The 10,000-nt window shown below is 45.2% G+C and overlaps 15 non-coding genes and 8 pseudogenes across 15 annotated transcripts; all 23 read left to right on the top strand.

The window, feature by feature from the left end:
- Window positions 1-246: 246 nt before the first annotated feature.
- Window positions 247-365, top strand: LOC142928079 (5S ribosomal RNA; annotated as a pseudogene).
- Window positions 366-617: 252 nt separating this feature from the next.
- On the top strand, window positions 618-736 carry LOC142925824 (5S ribosomal RNA). Its single transcript, XR_012942747.1, has one exon. It is a non-coding gene; the product is annotated as a 5S ribosomal RNA (ribosomal RNA).
- Window positions 737-1,163: 427 nt separating this feature from the next.
- On the top strand, window positions 1,164-1,282 carry LOC142926694 (5S ribosomal RNA). The gene has a single exon (XR_012943618.1). It is a non-coding gene; the product is annotated as a 5S ribosomal RNA (ribosomal RNA).
- Window positions 1,283-1,534: 252 nt separating this feature from the next.
- On the top strand, window positions 1,535-1,653 carry LOC142928753 (5S ribosomal RNA). Its single transcript, XR_012945063.1, has one exon. It is a non-coding gene; the product is annotated as a 5S ribosomal RNA (ribosomal RNA).
- A 427-nt stretch (window positions 1,654-2,080) lies between these two features.
- LOC142927925 (5S ribosomal RNA) lies at window positions 2,081-2,199 on the top strand. Its single transcript, XR_012944849.1, has one exon. It is a non-coding gene; the product is annotated as a 5S ribosomal RNA (ribosomal RNA).
- Window positions 2,200-2,451: 252 nt separating this feature from the next.
- LOC142928752 (5S ribosomal RNA) lies at window positions 2,452-2,570 on the top strand. The gene has a single exon (XR_012945062.1). It is a non-coding gene; the product is annotated as a 5S ribosomal RNA (ribosomal RNA).
- Window positions 2,571-3,001: 431 nt separating this feature from the next.
- On the top strand, window positions 3,002-3,120 carry LOC142928014 (5S ribosomal RNA; annotated as a pseudogene).
- A 252-nt stretch (window positions 3,121-3,372) lies between these two features.
- Window positions 3,373-3,491, top strand: LOC142927274 (5S ribosomal RNA). The gene has a single exon (XR_012944199.1). It is a non-coding gene; the product is annotated as a 5S ribosomal RNA (ribosomal RNA).
- Window positions 3,492-3,744: 253 nt separating this feature from the next.
- LOC142927029 (5S ribosomal RNA) lies at window positions 3,745-3,864 on the top strand. Its single transcript, XR_012943953.1, has one exon. It is a non-coding gene; the product is annotated as a 5S ribosomal RNA (ribosomal RNA).
- A 253-nt stretch (window positions 3,865-4,117) lies between these two features.
- LOC142928447 (5S ribosomal RNA) lies at window positions 4,118-4,236 on the top strand (annotated as a pseudogene).
- Window positions 4,237-4,488: 252 nt separating this feature from the next.
- Window positions 4,489-4,607, top strand: LOC142926913 (5S ribosomal RNA). Its single transcript, XR_012943837.1, has one exon. It is a non-coding gene; the product is annotated as a 5S ribosomal RNA (ribosomal RNA).
- A 253-nt stretch (window positions 4,608-4,860) lies between these two features.
- LOC142926367 (5S ribosomal RNA) lies at window positions 4,861-4,979 on the top strand. Its single transcript, XR_012943292.1, has one exon. It is a non-coding gene; the product is annotated as a 5S ribosomal RNA (ribosomal RNA).
- A 252-nt stretch (window positions 4,980-5,231) lies between these two features.
- LOC142927148 (5S ribosomal RNA) lies at window positions 5,232-5,350 on the top strand. Its single transcript, XR_012944073.1, has one exon. It is a non-coding gene; the product is annotated as a 5S ribosomal RNA (ribosomal RNA).
- A 427-nt stretch (window positions 5,351-5,777) lies between these two features.
- Window positions 5,778-5,896, top strand: LOC142928565 (5S ribosomal RNA; annotated as a pseudogene).
- Window positions 5,897-6,146: 250 nt separating this feature from the next.
- Window positions 6,147-6,265, top strand: LOC142928134 (5S ribosomal RNA; annotated as a pseudogene).
- A 250-nt stretch (window positions 6,266-6,515) lies between these two features.
- Window positions 6,516-6,634, top strand: LOC142927724 (5S ribosomal RNA). Its single transcript, XR_012944648.1, has one exon. It is a non-coding gene; the product is annotated as a 5S ribosomal RNA (ribosomal RNA).
- Window positions 6,635-6,887: 253 nt separating this feature from the next.
- Window positions 6,888-7,006, top strand: LOC142927619 (5S ribosomal RNA). The gene has a single exon (XR_012944542.1). It is a non-coding gene; the product is annotated as a 5S ribosomal RNA (ribosomal RNA).
- Window positions 7,007-7,258: 252 nt separating this feature from the next.
- Window positions 7,259-7,377, top strand: LOC142927436 (5S ribosomal RNA). The gene has a single exon (XR_012944360.1). It is a non-coding gene; the product is annotated as a 5S ribosomal RNA (ribosomal RNA).
- A 253-nt stretch (window positions 7,378-7,630) lies between these two features.
- Window positions 7,631-7,749, top strand: LOC142926886 (5S ribosomal RNA). Its single transcript, XR_012943810.1, has one exon. It is a non-coding gene; the product is annotated as a 5S ribosomal RNA (ribosomal RNA).
- A 435-nt stretch (window positions 7,750-8,184) lies between these two features.
- On the top strand, window positions 8,185-8,302 carry LOC142928210 (5S ribosomal RNA; annotated as a pseudogene).
- A 252-nt stretch (window positions 8,303-8,554) lies between these two features.
- LOC142928598 (5S ribosomal RNA) lies at window positions 8,555-8,673 on the top strand (annotated as a pseudogene).
- A 427-nt stretch (window positions 8,674-9,100) lies between these two features.
- LOC142928222 (5S ribosomal RNA) lies at window positions 9,101-9,219 on the top strand (annotated as a pseudogene).
- A 252-nt stretch (window positions 9,220-9,471) lies between these two features.
- Window positions 9,472-9,590, top strand: LOC142926885 (5S ribosomal RNA). The gene has a single exon (XR_012943809.1). It is a non-coding gene; the product is annotated as a 5S ribosomal RNA (ribosomal RNA).
- The last annotated feature ends 410 nt before the right edge of the window (window positions 9,591-10,000 follow it).

Below are 10,000 nucleotides of genomic sequence, written 5' to 3'. Positions count from 1 at the left end.
TAGGACAAGTCTCTGCGCTGTCTATTAATGATTTTATACACCCAACAGCACGAGATTTCACTTCGTTAAAGTATTGAAAGGGGACGGACGGACGGACGGACACATTAATCTATTGCAGGCTGGTACACTCAGTTTACAACTTCGTTTCTACCAGTATAAAGGTTTTTTGAGCGATGACCTCCAGAAGTATAGTTGAATGTTGATTGTTTAATACATCTGAATGTGCGACAGGTCTTTCCAAGCATGGCCTACGACCAGCTCACCCTGAATGCGCCCGATCTCGTCTGATCTCAGAAGCTAAGCAGAGTCGGGCCTGGTTAGTACTTGGATGGGAGACTGCCTGGGAAAACCAGGTGTTGTAGGCTTTTGCATTGTTGTATCTGGATGGGTCGCTTTTTACACTTCGACTCATCCAGTTAGTGCACCTGCCAATTTCACGTCGATATGGTGTACTGCATTGAGATCAATATTTTTTGTAAAATACTGTTTGATGCCACTCTTTCGGGGCTTAACCAGGAGCTCAGAATAAACGTTTTCACGAGCGATGACCTCCAGGAGTATAGTTGAATGTTGATTGTTTTATACATATGAGTGTTCGACAGGTCTCTGCAAGCACGGCCTACGACCATTTCACCCTGAATGCACCCGATCCCGTCTGATCTCGGAAGCTAAGCATGGTCGAGCCTGGTTAGTACTTGGATGGGAGACTGCCTGGGAATACCAGGTGTTGTAGGCTTTTGCATTGTTGTATCTGGATGGGTCGCTTTTTACACTTCGACTCATCCAGTGAGTGCACCTGCCAATTTCACGTCGATATGGTGTACTGCATTGGGATCAATATTTTTTGTAATATAATGTTTGATGCCACTCTTTCGGGGCTCAACCAGGAGCTCAGAAACAGGTCCCTGCAGAGTGGGCTGGTAGGACAAGTCTCTGCGCTGTCTATTACTTATTTTATACACCCAACAGCACGAGAGTTCACTTCGTTAAAGTATTGAAAGGGGACGGACGGACGGACACATTAATCTATTGCAGGCCGGTACACTCAGTTTACAACTTCGTTTCTACCAGTATAAAGGTTTTTTGAGCGATGACCTCCAGAAGTATAGTTGAATGTTGATTGTTTAATACATCTGAATATGCGACAGGTCTTTCCAAGCATGGCCTACGACCATCTCACCCTGAATGCGCCCGATCTCGTCTGATCTCGGAAGCTAAGCAGGGTCGAGCCGGGTTAGTACTTGGATGGGAGACTGCCTGGGAATACCACGTGTTGTAGGCTTTTGCATTGTTGTATCTGGATGGGTCGCTTTTTACACTTCGACTCATCCAGTTAGTGCACCTGCCAATTTCACGTCGATATGGTGTACTGCATTGGGATCAATATTTTTTGTAAAGTACTGTTTGATGCCACTCTTTCGGGGCTAAACCAGGAGCTCAGAATAAACGTTTTCACGAGCGATGACCTCCAGGAGTATAGTTGAATGTTGATTGTTTTATACATATGAGTGTTCGACAGGTCTCTGCAAGCACTGCCTACGACCATATCACCCTGAATGCGCCCGATCTCGTCTGATCTCGGAAGCTAAGCATGGTCGAGCCTGGTTAGTACTTGGATGGGAGACTGCCTGGGAATACCAGGTGTTGTAGGCTTTTGCATTGTTGTATCTGGATGGGTCGCTTTTTACACTTCGACTCATCCAGTGAGTGCACCTGCCAATTTCACGTCGATATGGTGTACTGCATTGGGATCAATATTTTTTGTAATATAATGTTTGATGCCACTCTTTCGGGGCTCAACCAGGAGCTCAGAAACAGGTCCCTGCAGAGTGGGCTGGTAGGACAAGTCTCTGCGCTGTCTATTACTTATTTTATACACCCAACAGCACGAGAGTTCACTTCGTTAAAGTATTGAAAGGGGACGGACGGACGGACACATTAATCTATTGCAGGCCGGTACACTCAGTTTACAACTTAGTTTCTACCAGTATAAAGGTTTTTTGAGCGATGACCTCCAGAAGTATAGTTGAATGTTGATTGTTTAATACATCTGAATGTGCGACAGGTCTTTTCAAGCATGGCCTACGACCATCTCACCCTGAATGCGCCCGATCTCGTCTGATCTCGGAAGCTAAGCAGAGTCGAGCCGGGTTGGTACTTGGATGGGAGACTGCCTGGGAATACCACGTGTTGTAGGCTTTTACATTGTTGTATCTGGATGGGTCGCTTTTTACACTTCGACTCATCCAGTTAGTGCACCTGCCAATTTCACGTCGATATGGTGTACTGCATTGGGATCAAGATTTTTTGTAAAATACTGTTTGATGCCACTCTTTCGGGGCTAAACCAGGAGCTCAGAATAAACGTTTTCACGAGCGATGACCTCCAGGAGTATAGTTGAATGTTGATTGTTTTATACATATGAGTGTTCGACAGGTCTCTGCAAGCACGGCCTACGACCATATCACCCTGAATGCGCCCGATCTCGTCTGATCTCGGAAGCTAAGCATGGTCGAGCCTGGTTAGTACTTGGATGGGAGACTGCCTGGGAATACCAGGTGTTGTAGGCTTTTGCATTGTTGTATCTGGATGGGTCGCTTTTTACACTTCGACTCATCCAGTGAGTGCACCTGCCAATTTCATGTCGATATGGTGTACTGCATTGGGATCAATATTTTTTGTAATATAATGTTTGATGCCACTCTTTCGGGGCTCAACCAGGAGCTCAGAAACAGGTCCCCGCAGAGTGGGCTGGTAGGACAAGCCTCTGCGCTGTCTATTACTGATTTTATACACCCAACAGCACGAGATTTCACTTCGTTAAAGTATTGAAAGGGGACTGACGGACGGACGGACACATTAATCTATTGCAGGCTGGTACACTCAGTTTACAACTTCGTTTCTACCAGTATAAAGGTTTTTTGAGCCATGACCTCCAGAAGTATAGTTGAATGTTGATTGTTTAATACATCTGAATGTGCTACAGGTCTTTCCAAGCATGTCCTATGACCATATCACCCTGAATGCGCCCGATCTCATCTGATCTCGGAAGCTAAGCACGGTCAAGTCTGGTTAGTACTTGGATGGGAGACTGCCTGGGAATAGCAGATGTTGTAGGCTTTTGTATATTTGGATCTGGATGGCTCGCTTTTTACACTTCGACTCATGCAGTGAGTGCACCTGTCAATTTCACGTCGATATGGTGTACTGCATTGGGATGAATATTTTCTTGTAAAATAATGGTTGATGCCACTCTTTCGGGGCTCAACCAGGAGCTCAGAATAAAGGTTTTATGAGCGATGACCTCGAGAAGTATAGTTGAATGTTGATTGTTTTATACATCCGAATGTGCTACAGGTCTTCCCAAGCTTGGCCTACGACCATATCACCCAGAATGCGCACGATCTCGTCTGATCTCGGAAGCTAAGCAGGGTCGAGCTTGGATAGTACTTGGATGGGAGACTGCCTGGGAATACCAGGTGTTGTAGGCATTTGTATTTTTGGATTTGGATGGGTCGCTTTTTACACTTCCACTCATCCAGTAAGGGCACCTGCCAATTTCACGTCGATATGGTGTACTGCATTGGGATCAATATTTTCTTGTAAAATACTGTTTGATGCCACTCTCTCGGGGCTAAACCAGGAGCCAGGAATAAACGTTTTCACGAGCGATGACCTCCAGGAGTATAGTTGAATGTTGATTGTTTTATACACATGAGTGTTCGACAGGTCTCTGCAAGCACGGCCTACGAACCATATCACCCTGAATGCGCCCGATCTCGTCTGATCTCGGAAGCTAAGCATGGTCGAGCCTGATTAGTACTTGGATGGGAGACTGCCTGGGAATACCAGGTGTTGTAGGCTTTTGCATTGTTGTATCTGGATGGGTCGCTTTTTACACTTCGACTCATCCAGTGAGTGCACCTGCCAATTTCACGTCGATATGGTGTACTGCATTGGGATCAATATTTTATTGTAAAATACTGTTTGATGCCACTCATTCAGGGCTAAACCAGCAAATCAGAATAAACGTTTTCATGAGCGATGACCTCCAGAAATATAGATGAATGTTGATTGTTTTATACATATGAGTGTTCGACAGGTCTCTGCAAGAACGACCTACGACCATATGACCCTGAATGCGCCCGATCTCGTCTGATCTCGGAAGCTATGCATGGTCGAGCCTGATTAGTACTTGCTTGGGAGACTGCCTGGGAATACCAGGTGTTGTAGGCTTTTGCATTGTTGTATCTGGATGGGTCGCTTTTTACACTTCGACTCATGCAGTGAGTGCACCTGCCAATTTCATGTCGATATGGTGTACTGCATTGTGATGAATATTTTCTTGTAAAATAATGTTTGATGCCACTCTTTCGGGGCTCAACCTGGAGCTCAGAATAAAGGTTTTATGAGCGATGACCTCCAGAAGTATAGTTGAATGTTGATTGTTTTATACATCTGAATGTGCGACAGGTCTTTCCAAGCATGGCCTACGACCATATCACCCTGAATGCGCCCGATCTCGTCTAATCTCGGAAGCTAAGCATGGTCGAGCCTGATTAGTACTTGGATGGGAGACTGCCTGGGAATACCAGGTGTTGTAGGCTTTTGCATTGTTGTTTCTGGATGGGTCGCTTTTTACACTTCGACTCATCCAGTGAGTGCACCTGCCAATTTCACGTCGATATGGTGTACTGCATTGGGATCAATATTTTCTTGTAAAATACTGTTTTATGCCACTCATTCGGGGCTAAACCAGCAGCTCAGAATAAACGTTTTCATGAGCGATGACCTCCAGAAATATAGATGAATGTTGAATGTTTAATACATATGAGTGTTCGACAGGTCTCTGCAAGCACGACCTACGACCATATCACCCTGAATGCGCCCGATCTCGTCTGATCTCGGAAGCTAAGCATGGTCGAGCCTGATTAGTACTTGGATGGGAGACTGCCTGGGAATACCAGGTGTTGTAGGCTTTTGCATTGTTGTATCTGGATGGGTCGCTTTTTACATTTCGACTCATCCAGTGAGTGCACTTGCCAATTTCACGTCGATATGGTGTACTGCATTGGGATCAATATTTTCTCGTAAAATAATGTGTGATGCTACTCTTTCGGGGCTCAACCAGGAGCTCATAATAAAGGTTGTATGAGCGATGACCTCCAGGAGTATAGTTGAATGTTGATTGTTTTATACATATGAGTGTTCGACAGGTCTCTGCATGCACGGCCTACGACCATATAACCCTGAATGCGCCCGATCTCGTCTGATCTCGGAAGCTAAGCGTGGTCGAGCCTGGTTAGTACTTGGATGGGAGACTGCCTGGGAATACCAGGTGTTGTAGGCTTTTGCATTGTTGTATCTGGATGGGTCGCATTTTACACTTCGACTCATTCAGTGAGTGCACCTGCCAATTTCACGTCGATATGGTGTACTGCATTGGGATCAATATTTTTTGTAAAATAATGTTTGATGCCACTTTTTCGCGGCTCAACCATGAGCTCAGAAACAGGTCCCTGCAGGGTGGGCTGGTAGGACAAGTCTCTGCGCTGTCTATTACTGATTTTATACACCCAACAGCACGAGATTTCACTTCGTTAAAGTATTGAAAGGGGACGGACGGACGGACACATTTATCTATTGCAGGCTGGTACGCTCAGTTTACAACTTCGTTTCTACCAGTATAAAGGTTTTTTGAGCGATGACCTCCAGAAGTATAGTTGAATGTTGATTGTTTTAAACATCTGAATGTGCAACAGGTCTTCCCAAGCATGGCCTACGACCACATCACCCTGAATGTGCCCGATCTCGTCTGATATCGGAAGCTAAGCACGGTCGAGTCTGGTTAGTACTTAGTTTGGAGACTGCCTGGGAATACCGTGTGTTGTAGGCTTTTGTATATTTGGAACTGGTTGGCTCGCTTTTTACACTTCGACTCATGCAGTGAGTGCACCTGTCAATTTCACGTCGATATGGTACTGCATTGGTATGAATATTTTCTTGTGAAATAATGTTTGATGCCACTCTTTCGGGGCTCAACCAGGAGCTCAGAATAAAGGTTTTATGAGCGATGACCTCCAGAAGTATAGTTGAATGTTGATTGTTTTATACATCTGACTGTGCAACAGGTCTTTCCAAGCATGGCCTACGACCACATCACCCTGAATGCGCCCGATCTCGTCTGATATCGGATGCTAAGCACGGTCGAGTCTGGTTAGTACTTGGATGGGAGACTGCCTGGGAATACCAGGTGTTGTAGGCTTTTGCATATTTGGATCTGGTTGGCTCGCTTTTTACACTTCGACTCATGCAGTGAGTGCATCTGTAAATTTCACGTCGATATGGTACTGCATTGGGATGAATATTTTCTTGTAAAATAATGTTTGATGCCACTCTTTCGGGGCTCAACCAGGAGCTCAGAATAAAGGTTTTATGAGCGATGACCTCCAGAAGTATAGTTGAATGTTGATTGTTTTATACATCTGAATGTGCGACAGGTCTTTCCAAGCATGGCCTACGACCATATCACCCAGAATGCGCGCGATCTCGTCTGATCTCGGAAGCTAAGCAGGGTCGAGCTTGGATAGTACTTGGATGGGAGACTGCCTGGAAATACCAGGTGTTGTAGGCTTTTGTATTTTTCGATCTGGATGGGTCGCTTTTTACACTTCCACTCATCCAGTAAGTGCACCTGCCAATTTCACGTCGATATGGTGTACTGCATTGGGATCAATATTTTCTTGTAAAATACTGTTTGATGCCACTCTCTCGGGGCTAAATTAGGAACTCAGAATAAACGTTTTCACGAGCGATGACCTCCAGGAGTATAGTTGAATGTTGATTGTTTTATACATATGAGTGTTCGACAGGTCTCTGCAAGCACGGCCTACGACCAAATCACCCTGAATGCGCCCGATCTCGTTTGATCTCGGAAGCTAAGCATGGTCGAGCCTGGTTAGTACTTGGATGGGAGACTGCCTGGGAATGCCAGGTGTTGTAGGGTTTTGCATTGTTGTATCTGGATGGGTCGCTTTTTACACTTCGACTCATCCAGTGAGTGCACGTGCCAATTTCACGTCGATATGGTGTACTGCATTGGGATCAATATTTTCTCGTAAAATAATGTTTGATGCTACTCTTTCGGGGCTCAACCAGGAGCTCAGAATAAAGGTTTTATGAGCGATGACCTCCAGAAGTATAGTTGAATGTTGATTGTTTTATACATCTGAATGTGCGACAGGTCTTTCCAAGCATGGCCTACGACCATCTCACCCTGAATGCGCCCGATCTCGTCTGATCTCGGAATCTAAGCAGAGTCGAGCCTGGTTAGTACTTGGATGGGAGACTGCCTGGGAATACCAGGTGTTGTAGGCTTTTGCATTGTTGTATCTGGATGGGTCGCTTTTTACACTTCGACTCATCCAGTTAGTGCACATGCCAATTTCACGTCGATATGGTGTACTGCATTGGGATCAATATTTTTTCGTAAAATACTGTTTGATGCCACTCTTTCGGGGCTAAACCAGGAGCTCAGAATAAACGTTTTCACGAGCGATGACCTCCAGGAGTATAGTTGAATGTTGATTGTTTTATACATATGAGTGTTCGACAGATCGCTGCATGCACGGCCTACGACCATATCACCCTGAATGCGCCCGATCTCGTCTGATCTCAGAAGCTAAGCATGGTCGAGCCTGGTTAGTACTGGAATGGGAGACTGCCTGGGAATACCAGGTGTTGTAGGCTTTTGCATTGTTGTATCTGGATGGGTCGCTTTTTACACTTCGACTCATCCAGTGAGTGCACCTGCCAATTTCACGTCGATATGGTGTACTGCATTGGGATCAATATTTTTTGTAAAATAATGTTTGATGCCACTCTTTCGGGGCTCAACCAGGATCTCAGAAACAGGTCCCTGCAGGGTGGGCTGGTAGGACAAGTCTCTGCGCTGTCTATTACTGATTTTATACACCCAACAGCACGAGATTTCACTTCGTTAAAGTATTGAAAGGGGACGGACGGACGGACGGACGGACAGATTAATCTATTGCAGGCTGGTACACTCTGTTTACAACTTCGTTTCTACCAGTATAAATGTTTATTGAGCGATGACCTCCAGAAGTATAGTTGAATGTTGATTGTTTAATACATCTGAATGTGCGATAGGTCTTTCCCAGCATTGCCTACGACCATATCACCCTGAATGCGCCCGATCTCATCTGATCTCGAAGCTAAGCACGGTCGAGTCTGGTTAGTACTTGCATGGGAGACTGCCTGGGAATACCAGGTGTTGTAGGCTTTTGTATATTTGGATCTGGATGGCACGCTTTTTACACTTCGACTCATGCAGTGAGTGCACCTGTCAATTTCACGTCGATATGGTGTACTGCATTGGGATGAATATTTTCATGTAAAATAATGTTTGATGCCACTCTTTCGGGGCTCAACCAGGAGCTCAGAATAAAGGTTTTATGAGCGATGACCTCCAAATGAATAGTTGAATGTTGATTGTTTTATACATCTGAATTTGCGACAGGTCTTTCCAAGCATGGCTTACGACCATCTAACCCTGAATGTGCCCGATCTCGTCTGATCTCGGAAGCTAAGCAGAATCGAGCCTGGTTAATACGTGGATGGGAGACTGCCTGGGAATACCAGGTGTTGTAGGCTTTTGCATTGTTGTATCTGGATGGGTCGCTTTTTACACTTCGACTCATCCAGTTAGTGCACCTGCCAATTTCACGTCGATATGGTGTACTGCATTGGAATCAATATTTTTTGTAAAATACTGTTTGATGCCACTCTTTCGGGGCTCAACCAGGAGCTCAGAAACAGGTCCCTGCAGAGTGGGCTGGTAGGACAAGTCTCTGCGCTGTCTATTACTGATTTTATACACCCAACAGCACGAGATTTAACTTCGTTAAAGTATTGAAAGGGGACGGACGGACGGACACATTAATCTATTGCAGGCTGGTACACTCAGTTTACAACTTCGTTTCTACCAGTATAAAGGTTTTTTGAGCGATGACCTCCAGAAGTATAGTTGAATGTTGATTGTTTAATACATCGGAATGTGCGACAGGTCTTTCCAAGCATGGCCTACGACCATCTCACCCTGAATGCGCCCGATCTCGTCTAATCTCGGAAGCTAAGCAGATTCGAGCCTGGTTAGTACTTGGTTGGGAGACTGCCTGGGAATACCAGGTGTTGTAGGCTTTTGCATTGTTGTATCTGGATGGGTCGCTTTTTACACTTCGACTCATCCAGTTAGTGCACTTGCCAATTTCACGTCGATGTGGTGTACTGCATTGGGATCAATATTTTTTGTAAAATACTGTTTGATGCCACTCTTTCGGGGCTAAACCTGGAGCTCAGAATAAACGTTTTCACGAGCGATGACCTCCAGGAGTATAGTTGAATGTTGATTGTTTTATACATATGAGTGTTCGACAGATCGCTGCATGCACGGCCTACGACCATATCACCCTGAATGCGCCCGATCTCGTCTGATCTCAGAAGCTAAGCATGGTCGAGCCTGGTTAGTACTGGAATGGGAGACTGCCTGGGAATACCAGGTGTTGTAGGCTTTTGCATTGTTGTATCTGGATGGGTCGCTTTTTACACTTCGACTCATCCAGTGAGTGCACCTGCCAATTTCACGTCGATATGGTGTACTGCATTGGGATCAATATTTTTTGTAAAATAATGTTTGATGCCACTCTTTCGGGGCTCAACCAGGATCTCAGAAACAGGTCCCTGCAGGGTGGGCTGGTAGGACAAGTCTCTGCGCTGTCTATTACTGATTTTATACACCCAACAGCACGAGATTTCACTTCGTTAAAGTATTGAAAGGGGACGGACGGACGGACGGACAGATTAATCTATTGCAGGCTGGTACACTCTGTTTACAACTTCGTTTCTACCAGTATAAATGTTTATTGACCGATGACCTCCAGAAGTATAGTTGAATGTTGATTGTTTAATACATCTGAATGTG

The sequence above is a fragment of the Petromyzon marinus genome, chromosome 23 (assembly GCF_048934315.1).
Source record: "Petromyzon marinus isolate PM22_M1 ecotype Great Lakes invasive population chromosome 23, UKy_Petmar_22M1.pri1.0, whole genome shotgun sequence".
Taxonomy (NCBI): Eukaryota; Metazoa; Chordata; class Hyperoartia; order Petromyzontiformes; family Petromyzontidae; genus Petromyzon; species Petromyzon marinus.
This window is presented reverse-complemented; position numbering and strand designations above follow the sequence as displayed.